This window comes from Chelonia mydas, chromosome 20, assembly GCF_015237465.2.
Source record: "Chelonia mydas isolate rCheMyd1 chromosome 20, rCheMyd1.pri.v2, whole genome shotgun sequence".
NCBI classification, from domain to species: Eukaryota; Metazoa; Chordata; order Testudines; family Cheloniidae; genus Chelonia; species Chelonia mydas.
Genome location: NC_051260.2, coordinates 10,261,830 through 10,287,040, shown reverse-complemented (window position 1 = coordinate 10,287,040; position 25,211 = coordinate 10,261,830). Strand labels below are relative to the sequence as shown.

The window sequence follows — 25,211 nt, the reverse complement described above, 5'->3', positions numbered from 1 at the left end:
CTACAGAGGGTGCTCTGGGCTGGAAAGAGCTAATTCCTGAGATGACCAGCAGGAGGTGCCACGCTGGTGAGCCCTCGCCTCGCTACAGGGCCTTAGTATAAATGAGAATCGGACCTATTGATGTCAGTGGGAGTATGATCCAATCAGGCCCTTTACACTGGAATAATACCCAGTGTAACACTGATTCCGGAAGAGTTGCTCAGGCTATATCTACCCTACACAGCACATGCTAGCATAGCCCCTTAGTGCAGATGAAGCGTACACCTGAAAGAAGGAGGAACGCCATCTCCCCAAACAATGCTGTCTATGCTGACAGAAGCACTTTTCTGTTGGCCTAGCTGCAGCTACCCTGGGGGTTTTGTCATCCTTGCTGTGTCACTAGGAGGTGTGGTGTTTCCACACCCCCGACGGACATATATAACGCAATCCAAAGGCTGGAAGTTGAAGCTAGACAAAATCATACTGGAAATAAGGCATACATTTTTAATGGTGAGAGTAATTGACCATTGGAACAACTTCCCAACGGTCGTGATGGATTCTCCATCACTGACTATTTTAAAATCAAGATTGGATGTTTTTCTAGCAGATCTGCTCCAGGAATTACTTTGGGGAAGATCTCTGGCCTGTGTTATACAGGAGCTCAGATTAGGTGATCACAAAGGTCCTTTCTGACCTTTGAATACCTATGCCAGTATATGGGCTCTGAATTTACACCTGAGTCTAGGGCCTTGTCTACACTAGAAAATTATGCTAGCATAACTATGTCACTCAGGGATGTGAAAATCCACATCCATGAGTAGTGTAGTTAAGATGACCTAAGTCCCTGTGGAGACAGTGCTTGGTCGATGGAAGAATTCTTCTGTCAACTTAGCTACACCCTCTTGGGGAAGTGGATTACTTATGTCGGCAGAAGAACCCCCCCCCACCCCATTGGCATAGGTAACGTGTGCACTGAATTTCTACAGCAGCGTAGCTGAGCTGCTGTAGAGTTTCATGTGTAGACCAGCCCTAAGTTAGAGCAGGACCTGGCCCTCTCCTTGGAGTACAAACCCGCCGCTTGAGCAGTTGGCCTCAGAACAAAAGGCAACCGCTGAAGAACACAGGGCAGCATCGGCTGCGGTTCCCAGCTCTTTGGCTCTGTTTCAGGCTGAGCCCGTCATAAGGAGGCCTGTGCTGCCTGGCGGCATTGCACAGCCCTCGGGTCTCCTGGGCCGAGGCACCTCCCTCCACAGCCCCTTCAGGAATGTCGGCTTCGTCTTTCCTCACCTACACGCCCGTGGTGTGAAGAAAGGAGCATCGGTGACAAGCTGCTGAGAGATCGGTTTGCAACAGATAAAGAGATAACCACAGCTCCTGACAGAGTTCCTGTCCGCGTCAGCTGCTTATTAACAGGAAAAGAATAAACACTGAGGAAAGTTTGGATGGGCCTCCGCTTCAGCAACATTTGGCATGTCCTCCCTCCAAATTTTGTCCCCACTGCCCCCACCCAAATAGCATTAAGCTGTTTCATTTATAAACGAAAGGCTGAGATTTTTCCAAAGCTTTGTGAATGTTAATAGGAACTGAGTATCCAGGTCCAGCTTTGAGAATCTCACCCAAAGCTTTTCAGTGCTGCACTGCAAAGTCTGGGCCCATCGCTGCTCACTTGACTCTATCAACTAGCCCACCGGGACAAACGGTGAGGCCCAGATTTTCAAACTTGGGTGCCTGGGGATCAGCAAATTATCCCTATTTAAGCACTTATATATGTGACATGAGTTTTAGGGTGATGAGCATCTGCACCTTCCACTGAAGTCCATGGGACTTACCTAGAGCTGGCTGGATTCCCCACCCCCACTCCAGAAAATTTGGGTGAAAATGTTTTTTCAGTTTTCATTGAAATTTCCAGTGGAAATGTCAATATTTGACTGAAAAAACAAAAGCTATTTTATTTTACTAGTTTCCAGCAACTAAAAAAAAAAAAATTTAGTGAAACCTGAAGAATTTCACACACACGTGTGTGTGTGTGTGAGAGAGAGAGAGAGACACACTTATGGACAAAAATATTTTTATTTTCTGATGAAAAATAAAAAAAAAATCATGAAAAATTAGACTTTCCATGAAAATTTAATTGGAAACCCAATTTTCCATCATAAAAGAAATTTTGGCAGCGAATGTTCAGTCAGCCCTAGACATAAGCACATGCTTAAAGTTCAGCGTGTGCTTACATGCCCTTCTTGAATAGGGATGCTATTCCAAATTGGGACTTATGTGCATTGCTGAACAGGGATGGATTTAACCTTGCAGAATTGGAGGGGGTTTAGAGCAAAGAGGATGACCCAGAGCCTGGAAAAAAAATCTCATGTGAATAAAGGGGGAAAAGATTGGGACTCAAAAGGAAACAAAGAGGGGACATGATAAAAGTATATAAAATAATGAACAGTCTAGAGAAGAAAAGGAGTACTTGTGGCACCTTAGAGACTAACCAATTTATTTGAGAAGGGAGATCCAGAGCTTCTCTGTTCCCTGTCTCAAAGCACGAGAACAAGGGGACATCTGATTAAATTAAAAGCTGGGACACTAAAAACTGACAGGGTGTGATTAGATTGTGGAACTCACTACCACATGAAGTTGTTGAAGCCAGAAACTTAGCAAGATTTGAAAGGGATTGGACACTTATATGGCTAGCAAGAATATCCAGAGTTACCATAATTAATTAAAACAAAAGTTGGAAGAGATAGTGAATCTCCTGCTTCAGGGTGTAAACCAGTCTCTAACTGTTAGTGATCAGGGTGAGGTCTATGTGAAACCATCTGTCTACCGTAGAGATCTTACACCTTCCTCTGCGGTGTCTGGTGCTGGATGCTTTTAGAGATGGGATACTGAACTAGATGGACCTTGGCTCTGATCCATTCTGGCAATTCCTATGTTCTGTGATCTTGTTCTTAAGCAATTTCCTGTGTTGGGCCTACAGGGTTGACCTGATGCCCACTGAAGTCATTGGTAGTCCTTCCACTGGCTTCATTGGGCACTGAACCAAGCCCCATGCTACTCAAGGCTGGTAGTAGCTGATGGTACCCACCTTCCCCGCCTCAGGTCCTGAGTAGTCTATTTATTACTCAAAGCGATTAATTAGCAGGATAGGGAGGCAGCAAAACATTCTGCCAGCCTGTTGCTAATTAGTGCGGCGTTACAAGGATGGTACAGAGAAAGAGAGACTGTAGGGACAGCTCATTCGCCCACGATTCTTAATGAAAGCAACACAACCCTTAGTGTTATTTAATTTAATAAGGGAATTAATATCATGATACAAGGCTATCGCCCCTGCTCTTCAGACTGGGGAGAAAATGCCACATTCATCTTACTTTATTCAGAACATCAGCCCACTGAGCAAGCCTCTTGAAGGCTATTTGATTACACAGTAATAGGCGTTTTTTGCCCTGATGGCAGCAGACAGGGGTAGAGGCCTGTGGACCTTTGATAGTAGAACAAATGAAATACTCACATAACCCTTCACCTAGCTCGATCCGCTGATAAAGTCCCCCAGTCTTAATTCGATCTGTAAAGATTAGGCTGGCAATAAAAAGTATTACAAGGCTGACGGCCATGGAGTCTCCCAGGGCATTTGACAAATGGATTTATGACAGTAATAGTAGAATTAGAATGCGACATTGAAATCCACTCCAAGGGCCCCACTCTGCTTATAGGCACTTGCGTTGGCAGGTGGCAAGCCGGACACATGGGGCTGCTCCCCAGAAGTGGCTGCACAGCACTGCCGAGGGAGGTCTTTAACTGGAAACTGAGGTCCGAACGTTAATAAATAGGAGACTTTATAAAATGCTTGGCTGTCTGTTTATTTATTTCTTATTGCTCTTATCAGAGTTCGCACAGCTCCCGTGGTCCAACTCTGAGCCACAGCAGCGCTCCACGAAACGAGGGGGTTTTACGACATGCTAAATGGACCTGCTCTTGCGCTGCATATTATCCTAAGTGATGCTCATTCTCGGATGCCTCTATCATTTGTGCAGGCGTATAACTTGAGAGCATTTACAAAGTAACAATTTGACCACTCTTGAATTATAATATCCAGCAAATAGCTCTATTTACACGCCTCGTGCTGCGTTGCCAGATTAACAAAACCTGCTGTCAGATAGCCCAGAGTAAAAGCGGGAGTCACTCCACAGAAATCCAGGGGACTTCAGCAAGTGCTGACAAGTTAACTTGAGTCAGGGCCTGAGGCCCAGATTCTCCCCTTGAGAGGTAGGCGCCGAAATACCTTGGAGAATCTGGGCCTTAGTTCCTCTGTAGTTGCAAGTGAAGAGGTAATGCCAAAAATCTTAGTGGTGGGGGGATGGATATTAGGTGTATGTTGTGATGAAATTGGGGATGGATGGGGGAGGTCCTGAGGAGTTATCGCTGCTATTGATTTAACTCATGCCTTTCTCTACAGACTCTTCAATCACTGTGCTCTAGGTAAGGTTTATATCATGCCTGTCCGGAGGCGAATTTCGTCATGAAGGGATTTTTGATGAGTGATTTGCCTGGGCAGAAAATGACAGATACATTCTTTGGGGGTAGGGACCAGCTTTTTTTTCTTTGTACAGCACCTAGCGCCATGGAGTCCTGGTGCATGACTAGCTTCCTAGATGCTACTGTAGTGTAGCTAATCAATCATGTACAGCACAGGCGCTGGTTTCTGGTTTTCCCAGTGGGTGCTCCACCTCCCGCTCTTCTGCAGGGCCCCGCCCTCTCTGCCTCTTTACGCCCCCACTCCATCCCCTCCCCCAAGACCCTCCCCTTCCTCATTCCCTCCCCCTTCCTCTTCCCACTGTCCCCTGCTCTATCCCCTTCTCTTCTCTCTGCCCCACCCTCCTCCCCCTGCCCGCTGAGCAGGTGATCAGCAGCCAGCCCTGAACCACTGTGGCTGGTGGGTGCTGAGCACCCCTTATTTTTTGTCCATATGTGCTTGAGTCCTGGAGCACCCATGGAGTCGGAGCCTATGATGTACGATGCCTAATACAATGCGGGTCTGATCCATGACTAGGGCTCCTAGGGGCTACTGCAATAGTAAAACTGATGTTAATGCTAACAAACAAAACGTTAAAATACTGCGGGAGGGTACCCTCCAGGCCAGCTGGCCTCAGTAAGGTTTTATAACTCTCTACACTCACAAATACCCTGAGGGCTTGTCTACACCCAGTTTTTGCACTGATTTAACTCTTTGATTTTAGCTAAACGGCAGCAACTCCTTAGTGTGGACATACTTACGCTGCTTGAGAAGCATTCCTATCAGCACATTACTGATCCAGTTACCCCAGTGCAAAAACTGGGTGTAGAGCAGCGATAGACTCTCTTACAGGGCTTTAATCTCACACACACACACACAAATACCCCCCAACCCTTTTACAAGGGATTTATCATACACAAATATAAATACACCCACAGACACAGACTGCCTTACCAGGGCTTTATCCTACAGAGATGGTCTTACAAGGACTTTATTCTACACCCACACATACACAAAGATGGTCTTACAAAGCCCTTCTCCTACACACATACAAATACACACAGATCCTTTCACAAGAGCATTCTCCTTCCTTTTTATAACACATTCATTCCACTGTCAACAAGCTGCTTTAGCCCACAGCTGAAGATCAAGAAATATGTAACCAACTCCCGCTTCACCTGTTAAAAAGGTGGAAGAAACTGCTCCTGGAGGTGGCATCACTCCTTCTCTAACCTGGTTTCCAGTCTGTGGGTGTTGCTTTGCCCATTAGTGGGTGGGTGAGGGGAGAGGTTGCTGGGCTGCATTAATTATTGTAAATGGAGCAAGAATCCCTTTTGACCTTTCTGCCACACTAGGTACAATTGAGTTAGCTTTGAGTTTTGATTTAATTCCAGGAATGGGGTTGTAATTCGCTTACAGCAGAGCCATTTTCCTGCAGGGCTGCAGTAGGGCTGGGTTGGTGGCATGGGTGATACACACTTCCAGGAAGGCCTTCGAGTGCTCATTTCCTTAGGGACACCACAAATGAGGCATTTTGAAATCCGTTAGTTCTGTGCATCGGGCAACTTCAGCTAATCTTATTTATGGTTTAAAAGCACAAGGCCTGCTCCTGCTTCTGTTGGAGTCAATCGGAGCTCTGCATTTGGCTTCAGTGGAAGCCAGATTAAGCTCACAGACACACACCCACATAAACACTTGCACACACACACGTATTCTCATACACACATACAAACAGACAAATGCATGCACACGCGCATCCTCATATAAACGTATGTTCACAGATACCGACCCATACATACACACATGTTCATAGATACAGACACATTCCACACAAACACCCACAAACCCATTCACACAAACACAGGCACACGCACAAGATAATACACTTCTCCTAAGCAAGAAAAGAATTCTGCACAACACAATCTTTGTTCTGCAATTGACAAAGATCTTGCTGTTATTTCAGATCATAGCTTTTTTTTTTTCTCATAATAGGTTTCTTTAAATTAACATTTCCTTTGTAAACAGAGACTCTTCTATTTTAAAAAAACAAATTGCAGAGAGAGTCAAGCTTTGAAATTTCTAAGGCAAGAAAATGTCATCTTCAATTTGCCTGTTTACCTCCTAAAGTTTGTTGATGGAAAGATCAAATGGATAAAGTTCTAACCATTATTAAATATTTATCAGTTAATTACAATATGGAGATTTAGTTGCTGGGTAATTCATCTTGGGGGTGGGATACAATAAAATACACTTGAAAGTTGTGTTATCATAATTGCCTGAGGCCATGGGAACAACCGTCCTGCAATGTGTTTTACATTTATCTGCTCTGCTACATTTTCATTTTTTTGTGCAAAGCTACCTCTGATTGTTTTCGGGAGACTCAAACCTGTACAGGCTCTGTTGTTGTTACCCTGTTTGGTTTTAAGGCACGGCAAAGCCCATATGCTCACAATGTCTCCAAACAATTCCAGCAAGACTTTACATCTCAACTTATAAAATGAACCACGACTTGTCCAGCTCCTGCCCTGAACTCTGTGCGGCAGAAAGTGGATCTGCACACTGCTTTTCTTACTAAAAGAGGAGACCCATTGTGGGTGCCCTGCTGAAAATCTCAGACTAAATGTACCTTTCTACAAATGCCTGCAAAGCGGAGGAGAGAACCTTCCGTCCTGAGGAATGGGTGAGTTTCAAGGGAAGGCAGGGGCCATTATAAAAAAGTGCACAAGCAGGCAGGGCTCCGGAGCTGCATACTAACTGGGAGATGAAAAGGGCTGGGGGCCTACTGAAGTAAGTGCTGTCTCAGTGATTAATGGGGGTGAGAGAAGGGTGAAGCCCAACCCCTAGTAAACTACAAGATGGCAAAGTGATTTTAAGAACAACAGAGCAGTGTTCCTGGAGAAAACCAACCCAGACGAGCCAAGAAAACCGCCCAGCACTGTTTTTAAAAGGCCTCTTTATTTTGAATACCACAACAATACAGTAAACTATGCCAAGAGCCAACTAATCTCTCTTAAAAAGAAAAAAAAATGTGTAAATTACAGTGAGAAGCTAACTTATTGCAGGGTCAAAATTTGAGTGGGTTCAAACATGTTTACATCTACATTTGCTTATCAAACAATAACCCACTGGCTAGTAGAAGTGCCACAGCGATGTTCTTTCCAGGTAGGGGGAATGTGAGGGGTTAAAGGAAAAACCACCCTCATGAGAAAATCTCTGGTTGCCTAATTTGAAGCACCTTAAAGGGGCCTAATTTGCAGAGGATGGGAGCTCAACCCTTTCTGAAAATCAGACTCCTTTTAAGATACGCCCCCCAGAAAGTGAGGTAGATAAAATCACGAGTTGCTTTTCAAAAAATGTTGCCCTAGGCTTGGAGGAAGTTTAAGGATTGTAAGGATATTTAAAGGGTAGCTATTGACACCTTTGTACCTGACAAAGTCACTGGTAAGCAGCTGAGTAAAATCAACTTTAATAAAATACATGGAGCAAGTTATAAGCTCACACAGAACTTATCCTGTTTTTGGCTGGGTTATATGCACACACCAGTTCCTAGATGCCTTATGCACAGATCTCTGTACAGTTTAATACACAGGAGGCAACTGGGAATAGAGAGGGTGAGGAAATCAAAGGATACTGTTGGTTGCACTTAGAGGTTTTTTCTATTTTGTTTTGGTTTTTGTTTTTTAATGACATAATAGGACTGTAGCAATTTTCCCAGCTTGGTTTCCGTGGCAGAGAGCCCTCACAGATGCACAAGAACTGCAGTTCCGGAGAACTTCCCTGAAGTGCAGGATGTGTGTTTAAGTCTGTTTAAGTGAGATGGGGGTTACAGGGCCCCAAGGTAGCACTGACTGGGAATTTGAGCAGCACAGCTGTGGTCCAAGTTTATAGCGTAGCTGTGGCTGAAGAGTGAGCTGGCCCCAGGCATGTTTTCCAGGTAATTTTCTCACTCCAGCTCCTTTGCAGATTAGGGGGATTCGTAATGACACTTCCCTTGCAGAGACAGAGGAGGATCCAACTTCCAGGACAGCTGCACAAGGGCTGTCAGAGACGGGCTGTCAACCCACACATCTCCTTGGGCCTTGATGTAGGACTGGCGCCTGGGCACATCCTACCCAACCAGCTGCTAGGGGACAGGTTCTCAGTTCCCTCCCTCCTTTTGTTCTTCATCCTTCGAATCCTTCGGAACCAGAGCTTGAGGTTGAGTAGCTGAGCCAATCCCACACTCCATTGTCAGCAGGGATACCTGATAACATGGAATTCTTTCTCCAGCTGGGCATTGGTATAAAGCGTGCTGGCCCTCAGCAGGGACCTAGAAAATAAAAGGCCACACCATCTCATCCGCTCCTGCCCTTGCAGCAGCCTCCCCTCCCCACCGCCCATCCCACACCCCGTACAACATCTGAACTTTGAAGCAGTTGACAGTAACATAATTGCAAGCAATAAACTGGCTGCAATCATTTGAAATGTCCCATTAGTGGATAGACAATATCCAAATTCAGCTAAAAGTCTGGATTTTTAGCAAGCTCCAATAGAACCTGTGCAGACAATTTCAAAGTGTTGTTATTACCCAAAGTTGTGATATATGCTGGTTTTCTTTCTTTCTTTCTTTCTTTCTTTCTTTCTTTCTTTCTTTCTTTCTTTCTTTCTTTCTAATTTAATCTCTCTCGGTCTAGGTAACTTTACATCAATCTTTTTATCCATGTCATTTTACATATATCTCTCTTTCTTTCTCTCTCTTCATATGTGTGCCTAGGTAATTTTATATCCATCCATCCTACCATCCCCTCTACCCCTCCATCCATCCTTCTCTCTCTCTCTGTTTTGGTGGTCTCTCAATGAACAAATAAACAAAGTTGCATCAAAATGCAATGGACAAGAAATTAGGACTAGAAAGTATACAGAATTTATGATTATTGGATTAAAATTCATTTCTAGCACCGGGCATTGTTTTCATAACCTTGTGAGAACAAACATCAACCACGCAGGGCAAAATTCTCTGGAGTAAGTCATGAGTATTTATACAGTTGTTTAAAATTCTATGAAAGGGCTATTGGTGACCACTCAGTTGGAGTTGCTAAGAAACCCATTGCCTCTACAATGCACACACTGTAAAAAGAAAGCTTTATTGGGACCAGATGGAACATACCTGTGGGAAGTAATTTGGGTTTTTTTGCTTGGAGTTGTGTCCTGTTTGGGGGTGAGCTCTGCTGGTACCATCACTGTTCGGATTGGACATTGGTCCAGAAAGCTTCTGCTCTGAATGCCTTTTTGGGGAGGCCACATGGAATGGCAGAGGAGACAACTGGAACCTTGAGGGCTAGTTGTGAGATATGATCATCCGTGTGCCCCAGAGTCCTGTTGAAGCCCTGCAAGGCAAGTCTGTGGCTTGTTGATGAAGTTGTGGATGTTTCTGGCTTCAGGCAGCAGTGAGGCTGGTGTCCCTTTAGAGATGGGAGAGGCTGCTGACTGACACCCCATGCTAATGGGACCTTAGGAAAGACAGCCTCCAAAAGTCTATGGTCTTGGGCAGCTTTTTGCATCTCCAGTTTCTTCTCGCTGCTGGGGTGGGGAAGAAAGGGGACTGGATATCTTTAACTCAATACAGGAGAGGGACTCAGTGGATCACAGTCATGGGCAGATCTCCAATGGCTTCTTCTGAGGAAGATTCCACCAGAGTTAGAACTCAAGAGCAAACGTTCTAAACCAACATACCCAGGTCACTTAAGAACATCTCTCACCAGCCATCCTGCGCATAAAGGGCCCAAACCTGCTGATAAAAAATAAAATTAATTTAAATTAAAAAAAAACAGCCTACAATAACTTGAGGATCCAACCAATGATGTCCTCTGGCTTTGCACCTTTTTGATCACCTCCGTGATTGGTGGTGTGTGTGTGTATGTGTGTGTGTGTGTGTGAGAGAGAGAGAGAGAGAGAGAGAGAGAGAGAAAAGCCTTGCCCTGGGGAAAGCAGATCTTAAATCTTGTGTAACACACAACAGATTATCTCGGGTGCTTACGTGGCATGATGGAGGCAGTCATGGTGCAATGTAGGTCTTTATTTGAAATAAGCTATTGATGCATGTGCTGGGTGTAATGGCTTGTTTCATGTAAACATCATAACGTTTGCTGAAGAAATGCTTGGCCCCTGGTCAGTGCAATGTGTGTGTTTATAATCGCATCTTTATTTTTAGTAGTTTATGGAAATTAACCGTAGACGTTTTCCAGTGTCTTCCCCTGTCCTCGCTCCTCTTAGGGCAAAGTCCGGGAGTTTTGCAGTCGGGAGTTCTTGTTTAAAGCCCAACGATTTTCTTTGGGAAGAGACAAGCAAGGGACTATTGGCAAAACCATTAGCTTATACAGGCAATGACAGGCACACAAAAGAGCCCTGGAAGATAAATCGAAATTAGCAACTACAAGGAATAATTATAATTATAATTGTTGTTGTCTCGGAGTCTCATTAAAGGCGTTTCAAAGACACCTCCTGTTCTACCCTCAGTTGCAGGCCCCATCCCGGAAAGGGCAGGCGATGGACGGGTGCGGTCCCTGCGACTCTCCCCTAGCTCAGCAGCGCGGGTAGAATCCTGGCGCTGAAGAGGCCAAGGAAAGTTTCGCCATTGACTTCATCGGGGCCATGATTTCTCTGCCTTCGCGGCATCTTTCGTCCTAACTTTGGAGGAGACCCTCAGCTAAAGTCCATGTGTCCCAGCCAGTGATCGACCCCTTCCATCGTTAACTGTGTGCCTAGAACAGACCAACCAATCTCAACTAACAAAGCAGCCTGGACGGTAAAATCAACCGAGAGAGGCCGTTTGGGTTATTTATGACTGGAAATCCCCCACAAATCTTGTTTGTTTTAAATTGATCAGACGTTTAGTGTCAGATCTCTGTATGACGGGGGAAGAGGCTGTAGTTAAAATGCCAGATACAATTACAAACAAGTTGATTGGGGCTGCTAAGGATGCGGACTCTAGCTATTCCCTCTCTCTCTCTCTCTCTCTCTCTCGCTCACACACATACACACACACTTCACGGTCCTGCAAACTTTCCTGAACATACACCGCACCTTTTCAGTGTTGCCAGTTTAATTTGCCCCTTGTTTCAGAAAGGAGCAGGGTAAAGATCTTCTGTTTTTCTCTCCCTTGTATGGTGGAAGACTTCCAAAGGATCAGAAATCTCTCTCTCTCTCTCTCTCTCTCTCTCTCTCTCTCATATGTCCCGAGAGAAAATGTCAATGCCCAGGTTGAGTGGAAAGAACACGTGGGATTGCTGTCCTGTTTACAAAGCGATCTCACTCTGTTCAGTATTTTGCACCCCAGCCCCCACCACAAAGTGGACTGGGAAATGTATCCGGTGTGTAACTTTTCCTTCTTTCCACCCAGCAAAAGTTCAAGACGAAAGTCGCTCTGGTCTGTTTGTTTGCATGTGATGTACTATCACTTGCTGATGCTGCTTGAGTACTGTGCACCTATATACAGGCGGTGTCCCCCTACATATATATTAAAGTCTTAAATACGGCGGGAGTGTTGTATAGAAACATAAGCGCAAAAACAAAATCCCGCAAAGTAAAGAATGGCTGAAGTCAGGCCAAATTCTGCCCTCACGTATACCGGCAGAAATAGGCCCCCGACTACATAAGCAGGGGCTCGAACCTAGGCAGGGTCTAGTGTTTCAACTCGTAGGAAAGTCAGGGGGAGTCGAAAGCACTCAGGCCTTTGCGGGACGAAGCCTTAGGAAAACTCACCTGGGCGCAAATTTAAATTGCGCTGCGAAGTATCTAGCGTGCTAGGCAGGGGGATGTAATGAGCCCTTAAATTTTTGACTGAGCCACGACCAAACTGAAAGCAAACTCCAATAAATAAATAAAAATTAATCAACATCAACCATTAACTAGGTCAGCCCGTTAGAAATGGCAAGTGTGTGCCGTGTGGACATCCGATATCCTTCAGAAGGGGGTATTTAAAAGGGGAAATAAAAGCGGGGGGGGGGGGGGGCGGTGGATTGGCTGGGAGAATAGCCAGAGTAGTGAGTGCAGTTCAGATTACCCATTCAAAAGACATCCCAGTCGCATCTAAACGATTCCGGATTTGTAAGGACCCTGTGTTTATTGAAAACATATTTACACTGCAGCATATCCTTGTGATTCCTCGGCTTCTGGTATATTTCATTAGCTGCTTAAAGTTTCATTTAAATCCGGCTGATTTACACGACACTGAGCTAAATTTAGTCTTTGAGCCCTGGGGTGTAAATCTGTTGAAGTCACTGGAGTTACACTAGCGATGAATTTGACCTAGCAACTCTCTGTCTTTCTCTTCAGACACCATCAGTTAAAACATACTAAGTTAATGTGTTTTATTGTGATTTGTTTATTTAATTATCTAACTCCAGACTAGCTATACAGTTTAGGGAACTGATCAATGTATCCACCATTATGGATTCCTTACAAATTTATTATTAGGAATATTTGCATTTCTGGTGTTTGCACTATGGCGAGTTTAACTAAACCGTCTCTGGCTGGATAATTGTTAAAGAAACGTAGCTCATTCACTTTTTTTAATCCCGGGTTAAAACATGTCTACTTTAAGAAAAATCATTCCGTTTTGATTCTATTAAATTATATTTAACTCTATTTTTCAAGACTCCTATCTGGGCTTGTTTTGAAGACAGGGCAGTCCAAAGGTAAGAGATAGGCATGAATTATTTATCAGAAGTGAATATAATTATGGTTTGGGACAAAGTAAGGGATTAATTTAACAGATGAAGAAAGTCAAGTTGAGCATCAAATATTTTAAAAATAAATCCTGAAAATTAATTTCGGTAGAAATCCAGATTCAACCTCTTTGCTAAAGATTTAGCTGAGGCAAATTAAAAATATTGAAATCGAGTTAATGCTTCATTATTTTTTCCAGTAATAAAACTTCACCTGAATAGGACTGATGTCATCAATAAGCAGGAGAAGTTAGCCTAGTCTGGGTTGTTCATTTATATATCATTGAAAATATTTCTATCACCTTTCTAGTGATTCTTCCACAGCTTTGACAGATTAAGCCAGTCACTAAAAACGTTTTGGAAAAGTACAAACATATAAAATTGCTTCCAAATGGCTTTGAGTAAAATGAAGATATATATGATATATAGTGTATATCCAGCCTTTCTGCATAGTCTCTGACTATATATATACATACAACCAGGCATATACCTCTGGATACATAGAGATATATACCGTCTCTACCCCATACATACCTCTGTATATAGCCTGTGATTATATGCACACACAAAACATACACAAAAGCACACATACACATCTAGATATATGGACATAAACATACATAACCTATGCTAGGTATATAAAAACTCTCTATATGTAGTCTATGATTATAAATAAACACAATCACACAAGTTCACTCACATATATCTAGATATAGAGACATAAATATATATGATCTATATTATATATAGCTGCTATGTAGTGTATACACCCAGATACATCTAGATACATAGAGTCATACATATATATAGTCTATACTATATATAGTTTCTCTCTATACACACACAACACGATCACCCATACCCATCTAGATATACAGAGACAGATGAAGGGGATAGTTAGAAATACCAAACAGCTCATGCACCTGGCTGGCTCTATTTTTAAACGTTTTTAGATAAGGCCCCTCATTTCCTTGAAGCATAAATTAAGAAAAAGCGATTAGCTCTCTATAAAATTTGCATCTTATTAGTATTACCACAAGGGTTATTTTACAGGCAAATGTTCAAAGTACAAACAAATTTCGATATAGAAAAATAACGTTTCCGCTGCAAATATTAAGGGGGGGTGGTAGAAAGAGGTGCTTTATAAAAGGGGATTGGGTCTCCCTTTGTTCCCTCCCCTCTTTTTGGTGTGTGTGGGGGATAAGGAGCATTGGAAGGCAGGTCACGTTGTGTAATCTATGGTTGATGTGTCTGCAGGAGTTTAAGACCTCGATGCATTTAATAAATTATTTTACTTGTTTTAAACCAAGTGGGAGGGGGAGAAGGAAGAAGAGGGGATTTGCTGTTGTTGTTAACTGATAGTAATTCCTCTGAAATAAAGAGATACAGGGCTCTCAGGCTAATCACCCCCAGATTAACCACACTAACCCCCATCACAGTCCAGATTAGTAACAATTCCTCCTCCACCCCCCCCCCACCAAAAAGGGTTGGAAATCTCATTCTCACACAGACATGATGCCATAACTTCTACAGTGAGTGTGTGTGTGTGTGTGTGTGTGTGTGTGTGTGTGTGTGTGTGTGCATCTAAAAGCAATAAGAGCCTTTTGTCTGAACATCATTGCAAAGCCAACACGACCTGCATGGGAAGTCTGCTACTTTTGATTGGGCACAGATCCCAATTTAAAAAAAAGAAAGAAAGATATGTGCGGTTATTCTTCTTTTTTCAGTTGGGATCTGCCACAGGTTCAGACTTCCCATGCAGATCGTGTTGGCTTGGCAATGATATTCAGGCAAACACAGAATGGTGTATAACACACACACACACACGCAAAACACTCCAGTTTCATTCTCAATTATAAACCATTTTACACTTTAGAAGCCCAGCAGAGAGAGGGGGCGAGAGAGGGAGAGAAAAGAGGCATTTCCAATAGTCACACTTGTCAAGGGAGACCATCTTTTAGCCCTCAGCAGCAGCAAATCCATGTGAACTCTGGGTGAACCAAGATTGAGGCAATAAATCATCCTTACAAAAGCCTGCTGTTGGACGCGAGTGCCAGTCCCTTACCTTTAACGCTTTCACGGGCGAAGGAGAAAAAGCGAACAACAAAAGTTCAGATAATCTATGTGCAACCCAAACCGGGGAGCGGGGGGGGGGGGGGGGGATCTGGGGACGAGAGAGGGAGGAAGAAAGAGGGAGGGGGAATCTGTCCATATAGGCGAAGCAAGTGGGGATTTTTCATAGCAAAGGTGGGGATGGCATTATGTCTATGGTGCAGATTATGATGGTGCAGTGGGGAGGGGGTGAAGGGGGGGGGCTGTCAGCAGCAATATGTGAACAAACCCAGCGTCATGAGAGCAAAGATGGGGAGCTAGGGCAAGTGGAAAGAAGACACAAAAGCATTGATTAGTGGAGGGAAATAGGCACCATAATGGATCTCAGGGGGAAAAAGTCCTTTTTGTGCAATGGAATCCATCGACTAACGGTGAAAGGAATTTACAAAAAAAAAAAAAAAATACCGTTTTGCTTGTGTGTTGGTCTCATAATTTGGCCCTTTCCACCATTAGGTTCAGTGTGTGTTGCCTTAAAGGATCCATTTCTTTTCTGAAGCCCACCCCACCTTCTTGTTAATGAAGGACTTTTCTTTCTTGTTGAGAGAGAGAGAGAGAGAAAAAGAGAGAAAGAGAGAGAAAGAGAGAGAGAGAGAGAGAGACTGGCCCAAGATAGATAGATAGATAGATAGATAGATAGATAGATAGATAGACAGACAGACAGTCTTTCTTTTCTTGGTCCAATCTCCTCATTGACATTTCTTGATTTCACTCTCCCCCACATCACTGCGATTTCTTGTTTAATATGCACAGTAATTGGGGTGCCTGTACTTCTTTTAAAAGATCCTGATATATGATTTATGGCATTTATGCAAAAAAGGCAACCCCTTGCCTGAAATTAACACAGCGCTGGAAGGCTTAAAAAAAAAAAAAGTTTAACACGCACACACACAAAAATCCATGGCTGACTAATCTAATATGACAAACTATATGATGGATATAGTTTATGTTAATTCACAATGCCCTTTCCTCCAGAATTTAACTGTAAGTTAATGTACACCGGAAACTCGAACTCTACACGGTCTGCTAATGGGTTTAGGTATTAGCTAGTTCTAACGATGCATACAAATGTACTTGTCTCTGTAGGCTGCCCTAAGATTTATGACTCTTTTGCCTTCTGTAGCTGTAAACAAGGAGGGGGAAGGAAAAAAAAAAAAAAAACCCTAGTCTCTGCATCACTTAGTACATCAAGGAGTCTTTTTAAAAACCCGGGTTATAGGAGAGAGATTCCGACCAAGTCTGCAACTTTTCCTAAAATACTCGTGTTGTGGGTTGTGTCTGTGTGTCTGTGTTATTTCTTTGCCCATGCCACAGTCAAGAGGACAGCGGCTGAACACACACACACACACACACACATACACACACACGACTCTATAGAAAGCTAAGCAGAGTTCCAACTCCTACAGCAAGATGATGAAGAATGATTGGATTCAGAGCCCAAGCAAAAGAGAGTGGGTGGGAAAAAAAAGTTTCTTTTTGGGGGAAAGAGATGTTCCTCTCGCGCTGATGCAAACTCTAACAAAGGAACAATGAAGATACTGCGTCCCATGAGTAGAGCTAAGAAGCTAACTTTGTATTATTTCCCCCCCTAGGTTCGGATTCGACTTTGTTGATTAAATTATTCTTGTGCCGGCGAAAAGAGTGCGTATTGCTTGGAAGAAGATGGTGAAATAAGAGGAAATGCTTGTTTTTAAAAGAGGACAATATTTATGATTGCTGTGCTAAAGGTATTTTTATATGATCGATTTCTAGAGAAAAGGCCAGAAAGTGTGGTAATTTTTTTATGTGAATGTATTTTTAAAATATATTAAATCTCTAGTATTTTGGTGCAGGATTCGCTCTGGGGAGGGTTGTGTACAGTGAAGATTGCAAACTTAAAGAAAAGTTACTGTTCTATGTACTGTTCATCTGTAGAAGAAGATTTACGATTGGAAGAATAATTTTGACGCAAATACTTTGGGGTGAGGGAAATGAAGTTAGGACGGGTGCGGGGAAAATATGTATGTTAACTGTCAGATTTATTTGTGCAAGAAATAATTCTATTTTAATTAAGATTTTTTAAAAATACGCTTTCCCCTAAATGATGTGATTTAAGCATATAATTCATTAAACATACTGAATATTTTGTTGGCTAGACACTGTATTTCTTGATCTCTGCAGGCCAGTCCGTGTCTGAATGTTACCTTCGCTGTCGAGTGCATATGTACAGTTTTACTAACATACTTTCGTGACCGTTAAGTTTATTTGTGTCACATAAAAGTCAGTCTGGATATTATTTTCTACTCAGTGAGGCCCCTAAAATATATTTCAGTGAAAGGTGTGTGTGTGGGGGGGGGAGTTAACTGAAGAATTGATGCACGTGAGCTTGAATTTAAAATATTGTTTAAGTTTCTACTTACTGTTATTGTTCTTATTATTGGTTTTTCCCTGAATGAACTTTGTGTTTTGGCAGAGTTATGGTGCTTGGAGGCATTTGAGAGGATATATTTCATCACCAGGGCTCTTAAATGTCAGAAAGCAATATATAAATTAGAAATCTGATCTTTGATATTATTGAATCGGAAAACATACCAAAATATTCCAGAATGGGGGTGTTTATTTTAAAATGTGATTAGCGTTGGCACACGCTACTCCTTGTATTCTTAGAATTAAAAAGCGAGGGGGCAGCTCATCTATTTATTTTCGTTTGGTTCCTCCTAGCAGTGGGGGATCAAAGGGTTGCTTTAACACTGAAATCGCCTCCGAGTTTTGGAATGACAGAGTATCTTGCAAATTGCATTTTGAATGCAACCATAGAGTGATTTCTCTCGCTTTTTTTCTTCTGCATCACAATATCTGATTTCAGCATTTCAGTCAGGGAGCGATAACCAAATAAATTATTTTTGGAGCTTCCTAAATACACTTATTTCCCCCTTCTCAGATGTTGCAAACTTCCATTCGATTGCTCTTTAAACCACTTCTATTTTGTTATTTGAAGAAAACGAAAACAAACAAAAAAATGGCCCAGAAAAGAAAGTTGATGTTCTAATGATTTGGAGGCACATGGTGTTGCTTAAAATGTTCGCTTTGAGATTCATAAAATATTTAAAGCCACAAGTCAACCCTCTCCTATTTATTGCAGTGTATAATTCAAAATTATCGTGTATTAATAAGCCAATAATGATAATCTCTATAGGAAAAGCATGGAGTTGTGCCGGTTTTATGGCTGCCCTTATCCTTTCTAATGACCTTTGGCTCAGCAGCGTAATAACTCACTACAGAATGAGCAATTGTCTGGAGAGCCTTAAATACCTCACAATCTTCTCTGCACTCCGGACACTTCCAGCGAGGTAGAGTCTCTTGCTTCAGAGCATCCGGAGTAGAGAAGTCTCCCCTCTCCTCTCAAGATCTGGACTACAGGGCAGGGGGGAACTCTGGACCAGAGGACAAGAGTTTGTTGCCCTAAGGCACTTGATGGAACTCGGTGGGGCTCTCTCTGCTCACGTGATCCAGAATTCTCCGCTCAAAGCCTGGTTAATTTCACCTCCACTGCCTCCCACTTGGAAAGTAAATTCCTACACCACAACCAAAGATTATGTTAGTAAGTCACTGCTCTGCTCCTTGTAAAGGATGTGTAGGGCTGAGTGCTGGGATCTTTGACGGTAAAAAAATAAAATAAAATAAAAATTGCATAGCCTGCTAATTCTGCTAATTTCTTTGCAAGAAATGAAGTGTATATTCTGCCAAAAAATCTCCTCCTTCACAGCCACTCGCCACTGATCAAAGTTTTGGAGCCGATGGAAACCGGTTTTCTCCCCTCCTTACGTGCTTGTGTTCAATAAAGACAATTTTTCAATCCAATAAACGGTTGTGTTGTTGTATTTGTTCGTGGGCCTATTTTCACAGCAAACTTGCGCCGTCACAGAATGTTATTGTTTTATTTCCATAAACAGATCTGATCTGATGCCCAATTTATTTCTTTTGGATGCATTTACCTTCTTTTAAATCCCCCCTGTGTCCCAGGAAATTATGAGCCTGTGGGAGTTGTTTTCATGGGAATATAAAAGTAATTTGTTTATGTTGGACAGTGGAGTGGGGTGTTTTTGTCCATGTATTTTACATAAAGATAACAAATAAAAAGGTGGCTAGTCCCCGTCCCTCGTCCCCCCCCCCCACAGAGCAACACACTACATATGCCCTAAATATTCCCTAGAGAACCGGTTCTGAAGTTAAATCGAGGAGCCACCTTGTGATGTAAAATGATAAATGCCTTCAGTGCAGGATCTGAGTGGGAGCCAAGCAGCAAGAAGTCATGGAGAGGATACATCAGTAACCAGCTTTGGCACAGAAGGAAAAAAGAAAGAAAAGAAAATGCACACTCAGCAAATTCGGTTTCCACACACAAGGAGAATTACAAATGCCATTCTTTGATATGGTATGTTGCATGTTCCTTCCCACTTAGCCTTTGGAGGGGAAAATAACCAGTAGATCTCTCTCTCTCTCTCTCTCTCTCTCTCTCACACACACACACACACACACACACACACACACACACTCTTTCTCTGTCTCTCTCTCACACACAAAGAACAACAACACATATCTATAGCATCCATGGCGTTTGTAAGACAGCTATGGAAACAGATGTGGGAAATCAACGAATCTCATCATACATACTGTATTGATCAGATTCCACTGAGGCAGGAAAATGTCAGGAAGCAATTTCTAAGGATCACCATATTCTGTTCCACTGAAGTTACTTTTAATCAAAGGGCACCGCGGCCCCTCTGCTATGGTCCCCATGGGGGAAATAATCGCTGTTGTTTGTTTAGCAGCTTCAAATATAGACAGCACAGTTTAAAAATCTTGCAGTGCTCCACATTTCACAGGACCCAGCAAACAGTTAATATCATCTGTAATTTGCAAACCCTTCCAGCTGCAAAACCCACGGTGCACTGTAACATTACAAAGTCTGCTGGTTGCTAATAATAGCGTGTTAATTTGCTAACTTCAGGCAGCCGCACCTTTTTGGTGACTCTCTCCAAGAAATTAGGAATACAACATTGAAGAGAAAACATTGATTCTGATTTATTGGTAGCAAAGCAAATTCATTAGGTCTGGATCATGAAGCAGTTAAAGAAAATGGGTGAGGTACAGCTTTTAAAGTCCCAGCCAGTCAAAGGGTAATGAAAGGAAAGTGGTAGTCGGGGAAATTGTATTTCACTCTGTTATTTTACATACTAATTTTTTATCATCTAAGTTTACTGCATCCTTGGCTCCAGCTCTTAAAGAGATCAGCGCTTGGCTGGGGACGCTACATTTGCTAAGTTATTTTGGTGTGTAACTTTCTAGTGCAGGCATTCTCGACCTCCTAGTATTTCTACTTTCCTTGTATTTCTTTCACTCTCCATGCTCAGTCTGTAGGTGTATCGGGGAGGGGGTAAATGCTGTGACATGAATGTTAAAAATGTATCCTGCTTTCCAGGTATTTCATTTTTTCCCCATCCATTCTTTAGAACCCTGGATATTTTCTTAGCATGAGCTGACTTTGGGGGTCAAACGGCTTGAGGCATGCCTAGCTGAAATGTGTTTGCCAAGGCAATGTCACCTACCTGCTGCCTTAGCTCTCTAAGGATCTGATAAAACAAAGAACATAAGTGTGGGTTTACCCTTAAGCAGGTGTAAAACACTTAAGCTGGTGCTTAATTCTGATCAGGTGCTTGATCAATGAGATTTAAGCAAGTGCCTCAGCGCTTTGCCGAATCAAGGTCAATGATACTATTTTCACAGAAATGTGGGGTTCTATCCTGCAGCCACTGTTCAGCCAAACAGCCCAGTGATACCACCGCCTCGTGCCTCAGTTTCCCCTCCTATCCTCTTGTCTATTGAAACTGTAAACTGTTTGGAACGGTCTCTCACTGCCCAGCACAACACCACCAGAAACAATATTAATAACAATAAATGTCTGCATGTCTTTTGTTTCACCATTCAACACGATGAACTCAATTAATTCACTTGTTCTTCCCCTCTGATTTCCAAACGATTCCAGCAAATACTGACTACATTAAAAACAACTCCCCCATCCATAAGTGAATAGAATATCTCGGACAAATGGTGTTTTGAGTGAGAGAAGGTGGGTGAAGTCATATCTTTTACTGGACCTACTTCTGTTGGTGGAAGAGACTCGCTTTCGGGCTCCACGGAGCCTGAAGAAGAGCTCTGTGGAGCTGCAAAGCTTGTCTCTTTCACCAACAAAAGTTCTTCCAATAAAAGATATGACCTCCCGCACCTTGTCTCTCTCATATCCTGGGGCCAACACGGCTACAACACTGCAAACAAGCCGTGCCTTGTCCTGTAATAATTTCTTGGGGGGGGGCATAAAAAGATATTCTGGATTTTTTTTTAACTTCAAGTAAAATAAATCTAATTCTATACGACCAGTCTTCAATACAGAATGGGAGTCGCTGGAAATCAGCATTGCTCCGTTGGATTTATGTTGATTTACATTAGCTGAGGAATGCTGCCTTTCTCTTTCCTTAATCAAACCGGCTGCATAAGCACTTTTCAATCTAATGGTCCCAAACATCTGCAAAATATAAGGGGGTGAATCCTGGCACCATTGAAGTCAATGGCAAAATACTCCCACTGATTTCAATGGCTCCAGGGTTTCACCCCGAAATTACCACATCTTTGAAGAAGTGCATCAAAGAGGTTAATGGTAAATTTCAGTGAAAGGGCCCAGAGATCAAAGGTGTTGTCCCCAGTAGTCTGGATGTTTATACAGTTTTACGGTTTGGTTCAATCTCATTAGGATTTGGGTTAATTATTTTTCTCCCATGCACAGAGAACTGACACCCTGCCTGGCTAGTATGTCAGCCCATACAGGTAGTTTTGCTTTCAGGGTTCTTTTGACATAAATTCCATAGGAAAGGCATATGTCAAAATGGAGCTTTATGGAAATGTATAGTTAGATGGTAACTTTAGTGTTAAACATTACTTTGAAATGGAGACAAAATTATTTACCTGCTTCCCACATTGCCTGCCTAAACTTACCACACACCTCCATACATAAACTCTCATCACTACACAAATACAATCACACACACACACACACTCACACACTCATACCATAAGTATACACTCACCAGACACACACATCTAGACCATGCACACATACTCATGAACACACAAACACAAATATGCACACATATATCATAAGCAAATACACACATTCACATACTTACAAAACACATATGCTTACACACATACATCGAACACAAATACACACACATACTCAAAACATTTGCAGACACCAGCACAAACATTCATACCCATGGACCATAAATAAATATACATCTCAATATATATCTCAGAAAAGAATCTCAAAGTTGGAAAAGGTTCATAAAAGAGCAACAAAATAATGAGGGGGTATGGAACAGCTTCCATAGGAGGAGAGATTAATAAGACTGGGACTTTTCAGCTTGGAAAAGAGATGATTAAGGGGGATATGATAGAGGTCTATAAAATCATGACTGGTGTGGAAAAAGTAAATAAGGAAGTGTTATTTACTTCTTATAACACAAGAACTAGGGGTCACCAAATTAAATTAATAGGCAGCAGGTTTAAAACAAACAAAAGGAAATATACATACAGTCAACTTGTGGAACTCCTTGCCTGAGGAGGTTGTGAAGGCTAGGACTATAACAGGGTTCAAAAAAGAACTAGATAAATTCATGGAAGATAGGTCCATCAATGGCTATTGGTGTCCTTAGCCTGTATTTGCCAGAAGCTGGGAATGGGAGACAGGGGATGGATCACTTGATAATTATCTTTTCTGTTCACTCCCTCTGAAGCACATGGCATTGACTGCTGTCCGAAGACAGGATACTGGGCTAGATGGACTTTTGGTCTGACCCAGTATTGCCATTCTTATGTTCTTACACACATACACTTCCCCACACATATACATAAACCCATATACATATATATCTCACAGGCACACTCATACATAAACCAAACATAAACACGCATATACACAAAAATATACATACATAACATATACAAACACCCACACAGACACCAACATACCATACACACATATGCACCATACTCAAATACATATTCTATACACAAAACATACACAAGTACCAAAACACACACATGCCCATACACAAACACACTGAGGCACCTATGAGGCACCATATTATACACAACCACAGGTGTGTGCAGCTGCCTTTAGACACTGATCTTGCAGTACTTAGATGACTTTTGCCCTGTAAGAGTTTGCAATAAAGGGTTCTACATGCAACAAAGAGGACACAGTTGTCTGGTTGTGAGGTGGGAAGCATCTAGGCAAGCTGTGTATGGGACAGGAAAATACCAATAGCCATTTCAATGTAATGTTCTAGCACCTGAACCTGAGCCATTCCTAGCAACCTCCCTTTGACTTCAGTGGAGATGTCGTCACCTAAGCCAGGAGTGCAAATTTGCCTTCATGCAGGACCTACCACTTGATGCCAACCCTGAAGCCTGGAGGGCAAAATCTACCACCCCACAGCCCTGCCTCCTCACTGTACTTAGAGGCCTGTACTGCAGCCTCAGTCCCACCTCCCCCATCCTGAAGTGGTGAGCTCTGACACCAGTGGAAATGGGCTTGTTTGGAAGCACGGAGCTTGCTCCACTAGTGCATGACCTCTGGGTGCCCTTGTTTAATGTATTCAGCCGGACAAAGCCCCGGACTGGGGAAGAGCTCACCACAGCATCTCTGGCTCTTCCTAGGACAGTACTCATCTCATCCAAAGAGAAGAGTCCCTCCACCCCCACCGTCTCCTTTCTAAGGGTGGTGTGGGGGAGAAGAGAGGCCTTGTTGAAACTTGAGATGATGAAGAAATTGTTTTTGGAAGAATGCCAGTAGCGAAGTTGCAACATTCAAGTGTCATCTTCGGCTGGCCCTCATTCAAGGAGTGTTTAAATTCAGACCTTTGGGTTAGGGCAGATCTGGCAGGACTAAAATAAAAAAAAACCCATTTCACAGATCACCACTGACCAACAGGAAGCTATATCCTAAGCAGAACACCCACTGTTTAGGGCCCCAGATTGAAGGGGTTCTTTCCATCTCCCAAGACTAAATTCTGTATGATGCAAGCTTTTGAGAGTCATCTCCAACACATACACAGTCATACACAAAAACACATGGGCTAAAGGGAAACATCTGACCATTATGCATGTTTGTGCCTTTGAAATAACCACCCCTTTGTTTGGTATACTTCAGCACATAGCTGAATCCAGGATCTGGCTGCTTGGATCTAATTCCTAGGGAGTTGCTCATGGAAAAGCTACGTGTTACTCTTTTGGTGCTCAATAGATTGAAATCATGTCTAGAGTTAAAGGGGTAAGGTAACAGCCACCTATGACTCTTTATTCACAAGCAGTCACACTATACAAGGGAATTTCTTGTTTCTGAATGGGGAAATTTTTCTTTCTTTCTTTCTTTCTTTCTTTCTTTCTTTCTTTCTTTCTTTCTTTCTTTCACAGATGGATATATATTTGGAGCCAGATCCTGCTCACAAATCCTGCTCACAAGAAGAGTAAACCTTGACTTCAATGGTTTTACTTGCCTAAGTAAAGCCAAGCTTTTGGCCCAGATGCGGACCCCCCATACAATGACAGAGTGCAGGAAACCTCTCCCCAGTCCCTACTGTATTATGTGCTGAGTGAAATGCCCAGTCAGGATAATTTCTGCAGCCACCAAGACAGAAGTCTGTTTATGAAAGGTTATTAAAGCAAACTTAATTTCCGAAGGTTAGCCATTTGTTTATAGTGTCGGAGTGATTAGACTTAAGGAACTCATCTCATCTCGTGCCTTCCAAATCAGTTTTATAGATTATCTTTGTTAGTTATTTGGACCGTACCTGCTCTGGAAGTCAATGTCCTCT

General features: G+C 42.6%; 1 long non-coding RNA gene across 3 annotated transcripts in view; it reads right to left on the bottom strand.

Annotated features, from left to right (window-relative positions):
• Positions 1-7,422: 7,422 nt before the first annotated feature.
• Positions 7,423-25,211, bottom strand: part of LOC114020832 — a 67,998-nt gene continuing 50,209 nt past the window's right edge. For 2 of the 3 annotated variants that reach the window (XR_005223091.2, XR_006286723.1), the window contains exons 3-4: positions 9,633-10,256; positions 7,423-8,795 (exon numbers count right to left, since the gene is read on the bottom strand). This is a non-coding gene — a long non-coding RNA (uncharacterized LOC114020832). Of the gene's footprint in view, positions 8,796-9,632; positions 14,849-25,211 lie in introns of those variants that run through there. The other variant, XR_006286722.1, reaches the window with a different exon arrangement.